The sequence below is a fragment of the Arachis ipaensis genome, chromosome B8 (genome assembly GCF_059453495.1).
Source record: "Arachis ipaensis isolate K30076 ecotype BB chromosome B8, ASM5945349v1, whole genome shotgun sequence".
NCBI classification, from domain to species: Eukaryota; Viridiplantae; Streptophyta; class Magnoliopsida; order Fabales; family Fabaceae; genus Arachis; species Arachis ipaensis.
The window spans coordinates 124,647,096-124,658,339 of record NC_142443.1 but is presented as its reverse complement, the minus strand read 5'-3'; the positions used below and the strand labels follow the sequence as shown (position 1 = coordinate 124,658,339).

Genomic DNA, 11,244 nt, shown 5'->3' with positions numbered 1-11,244 from the left:
TGTATTTTAATTTTTTAAAAAATTTGTTTGAAAATTTAATATATAATTTTAAATATTTAAATTTAATAATTTCTAAACTAACAAAATTCAAAGTTTTACAAATTCTTATAATAATTTGTCTATAATTTTTAGTTGAAAGTTCACAAACAAGTTTAAATATCAAAGTTTATTATTAAAAAAAAGAGAATTTAATTAAGTAGGAAAATCATATTTAAAATGCACCAATTAACTAACAACAAAGAATTAACTAATTTATCATCTACAACATCAACCATACATTGTCATAAATTAAAGCAATACAATTATCAAATCAAACAATAATTCATAACCAATAAAAATTTCATTGTCAACTATCATTAATATTAATCGTCTAAGACAATTTTAAAAGTTAAAAAGTAAATAGGTTTTCTTAGTTATCAAAGGTTCAGTCCTAGTTCTTCAATTAAGTTTGATATAACTTGACCTGTCAAGTTGTTATTTCGTAGAAATCTGCAACAGCCAAAGAGAGTCCAATCAAGAAACAAAAAAGAATAAAAAAGATAAAAGAACTACAGGGACAATATATTAATAATCAATAATAAGTAGTAGATAAAATAATGTGCAACCTATGTATAAGTTATTTGAAAGAGAATTAGTTACTATATATACTCATTTTTATTATCAACTTCTGGTTTCACATCCTTTGGCTTTACAAGTCCATATAAATCATTCTAATTATGACAGAAAATAAGATGTGCCAACAAATCTATGATTGTGATTTGCACCAAATAATACTTAATTTAATGCAACAAAACACTAGTCTAGACTAAGAATTAAGAAAGATATGCCACATACATATATAATCTGTAATACACCCCTGGATCAATTGCAATATTGGAATATGTTACATGGACAAACCAAAGAAACAACACAGCAAACCACAAGTATAGTGCAAACTAACAACAACATAAAGTTAACTTAAGGCCACTGAAACTCAAAATTGTAATAAATAACTTGCATCAAATACTAAAATAACAATAACAGTACCAGTACCATCATTTGTATAAATTTTAGAACAATTATTATCTAAATACCCAAGCACTGAAATAGATAACCTTTCCAATCCAAAACCCTTTAACATTCTACAATGAATGATATCCAAATTATAAAGCAGTCACATGATGATAAAAATTGTGAAAGGAGCAGCGAAGAATTTACCTGAATAGAGCAATAAAGCAGCCGTGGGCAGAAGAACCAAAGGTAGAGGTAGTGGACCTGAATGGTGGTTCAAAAAAGGGATTAGGGCAAAAAAAGGAGTTATGGTTTTTTATTAAAAGAATAAAAACAAAATGGAATAAGGAGAAGGATGAGGGAAAATTACCTGGACAACAGAAGAGAGCACAGCTCTGGCGACATAAAGAGCGGCAGCAAATAACTCTTCTAACAGTGATGGAGACAGATGGAACAACTTCATTTGAGGCAGAAAAATACGATCCAAGCAAGCTTGACACAGACTTTAGAAGAGTGGAGGTGGGCAGCACTAGCAAAGGATGGCCAAAAGGGTTGCCAGAGGATGTTGCAGGGAAGAGAGAAGAGATAGGAGAATGAGGGAGAGAGAAGGGTGTTCTCGAAAGTGAGGGGAGAGGGCTGCGTATTTTGAATTTATATATGGTTTGCTGTCAGATTTACTAATGGAGAATGCATTGCATATGACCAAAACGCAGCGTTCATTAATTGAGATTTACCGGCGGATAAATCCAACGGTAAATCCCACGGTAATCTCCGCACCAATTTTTCTTTTTTTCCCCTAAATATTACCGGTGGATTTACCGTTGAAAAATCTAATCCAACGGTAACTTTTTTACCCGACGAATTTATTGCCAAAGCCACCGGTAAACCCGCCGCTAACGTCCAACACTAAATTTGTTGGCAAATCCGACAGTATTCAGTATTTTTCTTGTAGTGTTATCTATTCTCATCAACAAATATGTCCATCCACAACAATAAGATTTTATTAATATTAATATAATGTATGTATACTATTTTTTATGATTGTAAGATACAAGAAATAGTGGAATGACGTTGTTGGAATAAAAAACAAATTGTACTAAATAAAATATTATATATATATTGGTGCGCAGAAATCGTGACGGTTCATTCCTTGGTAACGGTGCTAAAAACTTAATACGCACGTTCATAATCTTAGTTCTTTGTCACAACTTCGCACAACTAACCAGCAAGTGCACTGGGTCGTCCAAGTAATAAACCTTACGTGAGTAAGGGTCGATCCCACGGAGATTGTCGGCTTGAAGCAAGCTATGGTCATCTTGCAAATCTCAGTCAGGCAGATTCATATGGTTATGGATATTTGATAATTAAAATATAATTAAAATATAAATAAAACGTAAATTAAAGATAGAGATACTTATGTAATTCATTGGTGAGAGTTTCAGATAAGCGTATGAAGATGCTTGTTCCTCCTGAACCTCTGCTTTCCTATTGTCTTCATCAAATCATTCATACTCCTTTCTATGGCAAGCTGTATGTTAGGCGTCACCGTTGTCAATGGCTACATCATGTCCTCTCAGTGAAAATGGTCCAATGCGCTGTCACTGCATGGCTAATCATCTATCGGTTCTCGATCATACTGGAATAGGATCCATTGATCCTTTTACGTCTGTCACTACGCCCAGCACTCACGAGTTTGAAGCTCGTCGCAGCCATCCCTTCCCAGATCCTACTCGGAATATCACAGACAAGGTTTAGACTTTCCGGATCTCAAGAATGGCTGTCCATGGATTCTAACTTATACCACGAAGACTCTGATTAAGGAATCCCAGAGATATTCATTCAATCTAAGGTAGAACGGAAGTGGTTGTCAGGCACGCGTTCATAGGTTGGGAATGATGATGTTTGTCACAATCATCACATTCATATTGAAGTGCGAATGAATATCTTAGAATTGGAATAAGCTTGAATTGAATAGAAAAACAATAGTACTTTGTATTAATTCATGAGGAACAGCAGAGCTCCACACCTTAATCTATGGTGTGTAGAAACTCTACCGTTGAAAATACATAAGGACAAGGTCCAGGCATGGCCGAGTGGCCAGCCCCCATAAAGGTCTAAGATAGCATAAAACTGATCAAAGATGTCTAATACAATAGTAAAAGGTCCTATTTATATCAGACTAGTTACTAGGGTTTACAGAAATGAGTAAATGATGCAGAAATCCACTTCTGTGGCCCACTTGGTGTGTGCTTGGGTTGAGCATTGAGCTTTACACGTGTAGAGGCTTCTCTTGGAGTTGAACGCCAGTTTGTAACCTGTTTCTGGCGTTTAACTCCAGAATGCAACATGGAACTGGCGTTGAACGCCAGTTTGCATCGTCTAAACTCGGGCAAAGTATGGACTATTATATATTGCTGGAAAGCCCTGGATGTCTACTTTCCAACGCAATTGATAGCGCGCCATTGGGAGTTCTTTAGCTCCAGAAAATCCACTTTGAGTGCAGGGAGGTCAGAATCCAGCAGCATCTACAGTCCTTCTTCAACCTCTGAATCTGATTTTTTCTCAAGTCCATCAATTTCAGCCAGAAAATACCTAAAATCACAGAAAAACACACAAACTCATAGTAAAGTCCAGAAATGTGATTTTTTATTAAAAACTAATAAAAATATACTAAAAACTAACTAAATCATACTAAAAACTATGTAAAAATAATGCCAAAAAGCGTATAAATTATCCGCTCATCACAACACCAAACTTAAATTGTTGCTTGTCCCCAAGCAACTGAAAATCAAATACGATAAAAAGAAGAGAATATACTATGAATTCTAAAATATCAATGAAACTTAACTCCAATCAGATGAGCGGGACTAGTAGCTTTTTGCCTCTTGAATAGTTTTGGCATCTCACTTTATCCATTGAAGTTCAGAATGATTGGCATCTATAGGAACTTAGAATTCAGATAGTGTTATTGATTCTCCTAGTTCAGTATGTTGATTCTTGAACACAGCTACTTTATGAGTCTTGGTCGTGGCCCTAAGCACTTTGTTTTCCAGTATTACCACCGGATACATAAATGCCACAGACACATGACTGGGTGAACCTTTTCAGATTGTGACTCAGCTTTGCTAAAGTCCCCAATTAGAGGTGTCCAGGGTTCTTAAGCACACTCTTTTTTTTGCTTTGGACCTCGACTTTAACCGCTCAGTCTCAAGTTTTCACTTGACACCTTCACGCCACAAGCACGTGGTTAGGGACAGCTTGGTTTAGCCGCTTAGGCCAGGATTTTATTCCTTTAGGCCCTCTTATCCACTGATGCTCAAAGCCTTGGATCTTTTTTATTACCCTTGCCTTTTGGTTTTAAGGGCTATTGGCTTTTTGCTCTTGCCTTTTGGTTTAAAGAGCTTTTGGCTTTTTCTGCTTGCTTTTTCTTTTTTTTTCTCTCTTGTTTTTTTTTCACCATTTTTTTTCGCAAGCTTTTGTATTCACTGCTTTTTCTTGCTTCAAGAATCATTTTTATGATTTTTCAGATTATCAAATAACATTTCTCCTTATCATCATTCTTTCAAGAGCCAACATATTTAACATTCATAAACAACAATTTCAAAAGACATATGCACTGTTCAAGCATTCATTTAGAAAACAAAAAGTATTGTCACCACATCAAAATAATTAAACCAGTTTCAAGGATGAATTCGAAACCATGTACTTCTTGTTCTTTTGTAATTAAAACATTTTTCATTTAAGAAAGGTGATGGATTCATAGGACATTCATAGCTTTAAGACATAGACACTTAAACACTAGTGATCATGTAATAAGACACAAACATAAATAAACATAAAGCATAATAAATGAAAAATAGAGAAATAAGAACAAGGAGATTAAGGAAAGAGTCCACCTTAGTGAGGGTGGCGTCTTCCTCTTCTTGAAGAACCAATGGTGCTTTCGAGCTCCTCTATGTCTCTTCCTTGCCTTTGTTGCTCCTCCCTCATAGCTCTTTGATCTTCTCTAATCTCATGAAGGATGATGGAGTGCTCTTGATGCTCCACCCTTAGTTGTCCCATGTTGGAACTTAATTCTCCTAGGGAGGTGTTGATTTGCTCCCAATAGTTTTGTGGAGGAAGGTGCATCCCTTGAGGCATCTCAGGGATTTCATGGTGGGGAATTTCCTCATGCTCTTGTTGAGGTCCATGATCTCTTATTTGCTCCATCCTTTTCTTAGTTATGGGCTTGTCCTCTTCAATGAGGATGTCTCCCTCTATGTCAATTCCAGCCGAATTGCAGAGGTGGCATATGAGGTGAGGAAAGGCTAACCTTGCCCAAGTGGAGGACTTGTCAGCCACCTTGTAAAGTTCTTGAGGTATAATCTCATGAACTTCCACCTCCTCTCCAATCATGATACTATGGATCATGATGGCCTGGTCTATAGTAACTTCAGACTGATTACTAGTAGGAATGATTGAGCGTTGAATGAACTCTAGCTATCCCCTAGCCACTGGTTTGAGGTCATGCCTTCTTAATTGAACCGGCTTGCCTCTTGAGTCAATTTTCCATTGAGCTCCTTCCTCACATATGTCTATGAGGACTTGGTCCAACCTTTGATCAAAGTTGACCCTTCTTATGTAGGGGAGTGCGTTCTCTTCCATTATTGGCAAGTTGAACGCTAGCCTTACATTTTCCGGACTGAAGTCTAAGTATTTCCCCCGAACCATGGTGAGCCAATGCTTTGGATTTGGGTTCACACTTTGATCATGGTTCCTAGTGATCCATGCGTTTGCATAGAACTCTTGGACCATTAAGATCCCGACTTGTTGAATGGGGTTGGTGAGAACTTCCCAACCTCTTCTTTAGATCTCATGTCGGATCTCCGGATACTCATTCTTTTTGAGCTTGAAAGGAACCTCAGGGATCACTTTCTTCTTAGCCATAACTTCATAGAAGTGGTCTTGATGGACTTTTGAGATGAATCTCTCCATCTCTCATGACTCAGAGGTGGAAGCAATTGCCTTCCCTTTCCTCTTTCTTGAGGTTTCTCTGGCCTTAGGTGCCATTAATGGCTATGGAAAAACAAAAAGCTATGCTTTTACCACACCAAACTTAAAATGTTTGCTCGTCCCCGAGCAAAAGAAGAAAGAAAGAAGGAGAAGAAGAAAAAGAATGGAGAAGATGGAGGGAGAAGGTGTATTTGGCCAAGGGTAAGAAGAGAGGGTTGTGTTGTGTGAAAATGAAGAAGGAAAGAGGGGTTTATATAGGGGTGGGATGGGATTTAGGGTTCGGCCATTAGGGTTGGGTTTGGGAGGGAAAAGAGTTTGAATTTTGGAGGTTGGTGGGGTTTATGGGGAAGAGAGTTATGAAAAGGTGTGAAGAGAAGAGAAGAAGATGTGGGGATCCTGTGGGGTCCACAGATCAAGTGGGGTCAAAGACTTAACATCCCTGCTCCAATTAGGCGTGTAAAACGCCCTTGCTATGCAATCCTGGCGTTTAACGCCAGATTGCTGCTTGTTTCTGGTGTTAAACGCCCAAATGTAGCCTGTTTCTGGCGTTTAACGCCAGGCAGATGCTTGTTTCTGGCGTTAAACACCAGCTTAGTGCTTGTTTCTGGCGTTTAAACGCCTGACAGATGCTTGTTTCTGGCGTTTAAACGCCAGACTGCTCTCCTCCAGGGTGTGCTATTTTCAATGCTATTTTTCATTCTGTTTTTTTTCAGTAGTTTTTGTGACTCCACATGATCATCAACCTACTAAAACACGAAATAACACAAGGAAAATAAAATAGATATAATTAAATAACATTGGGTTGCCTCCCAATAAGTGCTTCTTTAACGTCAATAGCTTGACAGTGAGCTCTCATGGAGCCTTACAGATGTTCAGAGCATTGTTGGGACCTCCCAACACCAAACTTAGAGTTTGGTTGTGGCCTCCCAACACCAAACTTAGAGTTTGACTGTGGGGGCTTTGGTTAACTCTGCAGTGAGAGAAGCTTTTCATGCTTCCTCTCCATGGTTAACGAAGGAGATCCTTGAGTTTTAAACACAAGGTTGTCCTCATTCAGTTGAAGGACTAACTCTCCTCTGTCCACATCAATCACAACTCTTGCTGTGGCTAGGAAAGGTCTTCCAAGGATGATGGATTCATCCTTTTCCTTCCCAGTGTCTAGGATTATGAAATCAGCAGGGATGTAAAGGCCTTCAGCCTTTACTAACACGTCCTCTACTTGTCCATAAGCCTGTTTTCTTGAGTTGTCTGCCATCTCTAATGAGATTCTGGCTGCTTGCACCTCAAAGATCCCAAGTTTCTCCATTACAGAGAGTGGCATTAAGTTTATTCCTGACCCCAGGTCACACAGAGCCTTCTCAAAGGTCATGGTGCCTATGGTACAGGGTATTAAGAATTTGCCAAGATCCTGTTTCTTTTGAGGTAATTTCTGCCTATCCAATGCATTCAGTTCATTGGTGAGCAAGGGAGGTTTATCTTCCCAAGTCTCATTACCAAATAATTTGGCATTCAGCTTCATGATTGCACCAAGGTACTTAGCAACTTGCTCTTCGGTAATTTCTTCATCCTCTTCAGAGGACGAATACTCATCAGAGCTCATGAAGGGCAGAAGGAGGTTCAATGGAATCTCTATGGTCTCTAATTGAGACTCAGATTCCTTTGGTTCCTCGAAGGGAAACTCCTTATTGGTCACTGGACGTCCCAGGAGGTCTTCCTCACTAGGATTAACGTCCTCCTCCTCCCTTGTAGGTTCGGCCATGATGGTTAAATCAATGGCCTTGCACTCTCTCTTTGGATTTTCTTCTGTATTGCTTGGGAGAGTACTAGGAGGAGTTTTAGTGACTCTTTTACTCAGCTGGCCCACTTGTGCCTCCAAATTTCTAATGGAGGACCTTGTTTCATTCATGAAACTTACAGTGGTCTTAGATAGATCAGAGACTATATTTGCTAAGCTAAATGGATTCTGCTAAGAATTCTCTGTCTGTTGCTGAGTGGATGATGGAAAAGGCTTGCTATTGCTAAACCTGTTTCTTCCACCATTATTAAAGCCTTGTTGAGGCTTTTGTTGATCCTTCCATGAGAAATTTGGATGATTTCTCCATGAGGGATTATAGGTGTTTCCATAGGGTTCACCCATGTAATTCACCTCTGCTATTGCAGGATTCTCAGGATCATAAGCTTCTTCTTCAGAAGATGCCTCTTTAGTACTATTGGATGATTCCTTCAATCCATTCAGACTCTGAGAGATCATATTGACTTGTTGAGTCAATATTTTATTCTGAGCCAATATGGCATTTAGAGTATCAATTTCAAGAACTCCCTTCCTCTGAGGCGTCCCATTACTCACAGGATTCCTTTCAGAAGTGTACATGAACTGGTTATTTACAACCATGTCAATGAGTTCCTGAGCTTCTGCAGGCGTTTTCTTTAGGTGAATGGATCCACCTGCAGAATGGTCCAATGACATCTTTGATAATTCAGACAGACCATCATAGAATATATCCAAGATGGTCCATTCTAAAAGCATATCAGAAGGACACTTTTTGGTCAGTTCCTTGTATCTCTCCCAAGCTTCATAGAGGGATTCACCTTCCTTCTGTCTGAAGGTTTGAACATCCACTCTAAGCTTGCTAAGCTTTTGAGGAGGAAAGAACTTGGCTAAGAAAGTCGTGACCAGCTTATCCCAAGAGTTCAGGCTGTCTTTAGGTTAAGAGTCCAACCATATTCTAGCTCTGTCTCTTACAGCAAATGGGAAAAGCATAAGCCTGTAGACCTCGGGATCAAACCCATTGGTCTTAACAGTATCACAGATCTACAAGAATTCAGTTAAGAACTGAAAGGGATCTTCGGATGGAAGTCCATAAAACTTGCAATTCTGTTGCATCAGAGAAACTACTTGAGGTTTCAGCTCAAAATTGTTTGCTCCAATGGTAGGGATTGAGATGCTTCTTCCATGTAAATTGGAATTAGGTGCAGTAAAGTCACCAAGCATCTTCCTTGCATTGTTATTATTTTCGGCCATGTCTCCTTCTTTTTCGAAAATTTCTGTCAGATTTTCTCCAGAGAGTTGTGCTTTAGCTTCCCTTAGCTTCCTCTTCAGAGTCCTTTCAGGTTCAGGTTCAACTTCAACAAGAATGTTCTTATCCTTGTTCCTGCTCATATGAAAAAGAAGAAAACAGAAAAGAAGAGGAATCCTCTATGTCACAGTATAGAGATTCCTTATGTAAGTATAAGAAGAGAATAATGGAGGAAGGAAAAGATAAGAATCCAAACACAAGGGAGATGAATGAGTTCGAATTCTTGGGTGAAAGAGGGGTGTTAGTAGATGAATAAATAATTAGAAAGAGATGAGGAGAAGAGAAATTCGAAAATTAAATAAATTAAAATAAAAGTATTTTTGTTTTTAAATTGAATTTAAAATAAAAAATAAAAATTAAAGTTCGAAAATTAAGAAAGGAAAATTGAATCAAATTAAATTAAATTTAAAACAATTAGTTAATTTAAAAAGGAATTTTGAAAAAGAGGGAAGGGATTTTCGAAAATTAGAGATAGAATTAGTTAGGTAGTTTTGAAAAAGATATGATTGAAATAGTAAACTTTTAAAATCAAACAAAAAGTCAAGTAGTTAATTGAAAAAGATTTGAAAATCAATTTTTGAAAAGATAAGAAGTTAGAAAAGAAGTTGGAAAAGATTTTGAAATTGATTTTGAAAAAGAAATTTGAAAAGATTTGATTTTTGAAATCAAAGTTGATTACTTGACTAACAAGAAGCTAGAAAGGTATTATTCTAGAGTTTAAAGATTGCACCTTTCTTACTAGGCAAGTAACAAACTTAAAAATTTTTGAATCAATCACATTAATTGTTAGTAAAGGTTTTGAAATTATGAAATAAAAATAAGAAAGAGATTTTGAAAATTGATTTTAAAAATTTTCGAAAATTATGAAAGAAAAATGAAAAAGATCTGAAAAAGATAGAATTTTTAAATTGAAAATTTGACTTGACTCATAAGAAACAACTAAATTTCAAAAAGTTTTGAAAAAGTCAACTCAAATTTTCGAAATTTATGAGTGAAACAAGGGAAAGATTTTTTTTTTGAATTTTTAATGATGAGAGAGAAAAACAATAAAAAGACTCAATGCATGAAAGTTTTGGATCAAAACAAATGATGCATGCAAGAACACTATGAATGTCAAGATAAACACCAAGAACACTTTGAATGTCAAGATGAACACCAAGAACTTATTTTTGAAAATTTTTAAGAAAAGAAAACATGCAAGACACCAAACTTAGAAATTTTTAATATTTAGACACTAACAAATTGAAAATGCATATGAAAAACAAGAAAAGACACAAAACAAGAAAAATTAAAGATCAAACATAGAAAATTATCAAGAACAACTTGAAGATCATGAAGAACACATGCATGAATTTTCGAAAATTTTTAAGAAAAATTAAAAAGATGCAATTGACACCAAACTTACAAATTGACACTAGACTCAAAAAAGAAACATAAAATTTTTGGTTTTTATGATTTTATAAGAATTTTTTTGTTTTTTCTCGAAAATTATTTTGGGAAAAATGAAAAAGAAGAAATTTTTTTTTGTATTATTTTCAAAAATAAGAAATAAAAAAGCTTAAAAATAAAATAAAATTACCTAATCTGAGCAACAAGATGAACCGTCAGTTGTCCAAACTCGAACAATCCCCGGCAACGGCGCCAAAAACTTGGTGCGCAGAAATCGTGACGGTTCATTCCTTGGTAACGGCGCTAAAAACTTAATACACACGTTCATAACCTTAGTTCTTTGTCACAACTTCGCACAACTAACCAGCAAGTGCACTGGGTCGTCCAAGTAATAAACCTTACGTGAGTAAGGGTCGATCCCACGGAGATTGTCGGCTTGAAGCAAGCTATGGTCATCTTGCAAATCTCAGTCAGGCAGATTCATATGGTTATGGATATTTGATAATTAAAATATAATTAAAATATAAATAAAACGTAAATTAAAGATAGAGATACTTATGTAATTCATTGGTGAGAGTTTCAGATAAGCGTATGAAGATGCTTGTTCCTCCTGAACCTCTGCTTTCCTATTGTCTTCATCCAATCATTCATACTCCTTTCTATGGCAAGCTGTATGTTAGGCGTCACCGTTGTCAATGGCTACATCATGTCCTCTCAGTGAAAATAGTCCAATGCGCTATCACTGCATGGCTAATCATCTATCGGTTCTCGATCATACTGGAATAGGATCCATTGA

The 11,244-nt window shown here is 36.7% G+C and overlaps 1 non-coding gene across 1 annotated transcript; it reads left to right on the top strand.

The window, feature by feature from the left end:
• Window positions 1-8,503: 8,503 nt before the first annotated feature.
• LOC148549739 (small nucleolar RNA R71) lies at window positions 8,504-8,611 on the top strand. The gene has a single exon (XR_015897745.1). It is a non-coding gene; the product is annotated as a small nucleolar RNA R71 (small nucleolar RNA).
• The last annotated feature ends 2,633 nt before the right edge of the window (window positions 8,612-11,244 follow it).